Source organism: Nelusetta ayraudi, unplaced genomic scaffold, assembly GCF_046127955.1.
Source record: "Nelusetta ayraudi isolate G7.1 ecotype Tasmania unplaced genomic scaffold, CSIRO-AGI_Nayr_v1 ptg000011l, whole genome shotgun sequence".
Taxonomy (NCBI): Eukaryota; Metazoa; Chordata; class Actinopteri; order Tetraodontiformes; family Monacanthidae; genus Nelusetta; species Nelusetta ayraudi.
In genome coordinates this window covers 11,552,401-11,555,985 of record NW_027466061.1, presented here as the reverse complement: position 1 = coordinate 11,555,985, position 3,585 = coordinate 11,552,401, and positions in this window count along the sequence as shown.

The window sequence follows — 3,585 nt, the reverse complement described above, 5'->3', positions numbered from 1 at the left end:
AGTTTCCTGGCACCTTTATTTTGGAATCATCTTCCAGCCTCTGTGAGGGGGGCAGCCACAGAAGTAGACTTAAGACCTTCCTTTTCTTAAAGCTTATAGTTAGATTCCATCCACTGTCAGTTAAGCTGCTATAGGCTTACGCCGTGGAGGGAGATCTTTCGCTCCCGTTACAGGGATCGTTGCTCTGTGCAGGCGGAGCCTCTATCACTCTCCTCTCCCAATCAATCTTGGACTCTATCTACTCTGTCCAAACTAGCGCTCATTATGCTTTGTACAGTATGCTCAATATGCATGATACTGCCGCAGTCTCTGTGTCCCCGGCAGGTGATGACCACTGCGCCAGGAGCTGGATTGTGCTGTCCTGGGGGTCTTGCTGTCATCGCTTCGTCCCACCACCACGCTGAGGACCTAGACTTCTCCTATTGGCAGATTGCTCATTGAGATAGGCTCTTGCCTTCCAAAGCATGGACATTTACAGCCCTCGTGGACAGCAGCCTTGAATTATTTCCTATTCTTTGTATCCATATCCGTTTTGCGAATGGCTGGTTGGTGTATCTGTTTTTCACTCTGTCCTGTCTGCCAACCTGGCTCACTCTGCTCCTTTCTCTCTTTCTCTGTCTCTCATCTATTACTGTATTTCACCCCAACTACTCATAGGCAGATGATGGCCCTCTGGAGTCTGGTTCTGCCCTAGGTTTCTTCCCACAGGGGAGTTTTTCCCAGCCACTGTTGCATCTTGCTTGCTCCGGGGGCCCGGTTGGTTCTCTCTGATTGTATAAAGCGCTTTGAGACGCCTTTGGTTGTGATTTAGCTCTGTACAAATAAAGTTTTATTATTATTTATTATTATTATTTATACATCTTTATGTGTTTATGTATATGTATGTATCTATATATATGTGGATACGCCACAACAATGACCCAGATTAAAGGCGCAGTGTCTTCACAAAAAAAAAAAGGCGGTATTTGCGGACATTCCTTGTGGATCTGGCCCCTATTGTTAAGAAATGATCTTCAAGTCTGTCAAAGGCTAATTTTATCACATCACAGCACTCAGACAGAGAGGCTTCAGAGAAGCTTCAGAGTGCTTTGGCATTATAATGATTTCCGTGTCCACAGATTGAGCTCGCCCTCTGATGATGAAATGAAGCTTGAGTGGTTAACACCCACAAAGACAGTAGACAAGTCGTGCAGATTTTCCTTTCTCAACCCCCCCCCCCGATGTTGAGCAAGCGTAAATTTTGTCGCACCGTTGAAGATTAAAATGAGGGCGGAGGGGTCGCGCCCCAAGGAAAAAAACTAAAACAAAATTCAGACAAATTTCTTGAAAAGGCACTTTTGGTCCCTCTCAGGGACTGAATGAGTGAGCAAAGGCCTGTGAGAAGTCCATGGAACCATGGAGACCTCATTTCCACCAGGCTCAGCGCTGAAAACAATTAACCAGTTTTCAGTTTCTGGATGCTACAGGAACTGACATGTCAACAGCAATTCCTCCGTTTCCTCTGCGCTTCTCTGCGCTGCACATCCTGGAGCCCAGTCGGAGATTAAGCAGCGGCCTCACGGCAGATGTGGGACCTGGATTACAATTAGAGTAATATTACCAGTCATGTGAAAGCTTGTTATATTAATATTACTGAGGAGCCTGTGGTGGCTTTCCTCCTCTGACACAGCAGAGCCATTGTTGGTAACAATAATAATAATAATGAAAAAAATGGTCTTTTTCATGTTTTCTTTATCTTTTTTTCAGTATGTTGTCAGCGGTCCAGGTCACTGTCATCTTTCAGAGAGGATTTGCAGAGGACTGAACTTCATTCTTTACTCTTTGAGGATGTTTCGCTTTCAATCCACCAGGCTTCTTCAGTTCCACAAATGCATTCGGGTCTTTCTGTAGGTAGCCGTTGACATTTCCACTTCACATGTCCTCCTTGTTTCTTTATGTTTAGCTCTTTGCTATCTAGCACAACGCTTCGCTTCTCCCAAATGACATAAAAAGGACATATTGCTGTTGTTATTTGTTGGAACATATGGTCTTACAGGGTCTTTCATACTTCCTGTGCTTGAAATAAATCCAGGATTTCCTGTCCTGGAACAGTAGAGGAATAATTTAACTTGCATCTGTGCAATTGAACATGTTTGAAATTCTGAGAACATTGAGTTAAGCAGCGCATGTTCATTAATCAGGGGCACATTTCTGGTTTCATTCGGAGCTACATCGCTGATGAATTTAACTAGGAATTCTGTTTCTTTCTTTCTTTTACAATTTTCCAATAAGCAGAGAGGCTTTGATCGTCAAAGGGAGTGTTTGTAAAGGATGATGAATGTCTTTGAGGAGTGAAAGGAACTTAGAGTGACTGGTCTCCATGAATCAATCTCACACAAAACACAGAACATACTCTGAATAATCTATTTAGATAAGAGTGATGTGCTCTCTTTGTGTGTGTGTGTGTGTGTGTGTGTGTGCGTGTGTGAAACCAAATTTTTATTTCAAATGAAGTGTAGTGGTTTACTCATGTAGTAAACAGGCTCTTTAAAGGTTTTGTGCGTCTGCATATGGACACAATCATTATACAACCTTGTTTCACTTGATTTACATGCAAAATAGTTGAGGAGCCAATCAGGTCCCTTGGCAGAAACGTCACATCCCATCAGTCGACTGCTGTTTATGAATTATTCCATTCAGGGAATCGGAGAATTGGATATTCCAAAGCAATTTTGGATGACTCGGCAGCAGCTTGCTCACTTCCTCATTCTTAACAGTCTTGCATGATGAGATGGAAAATCCCATTAAACCTCAGGTGATTCACTTCCTTCTTCCATCAGAATATGATTCTTCTACCAAAAATATGATGCATTTCTCCTTCTTCTGTCGCTTTGCACACTACCAAACCTTATCCTGTTCTGGCGTATATGAAGAAAAAAAATTCTATATGGCAATGCAAACCGATCTAAACTATTCTTTCCTTCCTCTTGGAGTCCTGGCCAAGTCACCAGACGTTGTGTTTACATGTTCGGTTAAATATCTATAATCATGACTGCCTGCAAAACAACATGAATTATCATTGCAACTGACAGACTGACTTGCAAATGTGTGCATTTATTCCATCACTTGTTCTGTTCATCTGTGCACACACACACACACACACACACACACACACACACACACACACACACACACACACACACACACACACACACACTCTTAAACGCACACCTCTTTCCTACCCCCCTTATTTACCTCATGTCACTTGTGCAATTATTTTTCCCGCCCCCACCCTCCCGTTTTTTTATTTTTAATTTTTTTTGTGATCTGGAACAATCCGCTGTCCAATTGTTCAAAGAGCACTCTAATCCAGCCTTAGATCTCAGTCGTGCATGGTGGCATAATAGGATCGTAGTATTAACCCTGATGGCAGTTCCGCCAGCTGTCGCGGAGCCCCCTGTTGGCCACCAGGAGGAGTGCGTAAGAGAGGCAGAGAGAGGGAGTGCCAGAGTGGGAGTGACGGGGATAGAGATTCGGACGCAGATTGACAGAGATTGAGACGGTGTGTGTGTGCGTGAGTGTTTGAGTGTCTGCGCGATGCTCTTA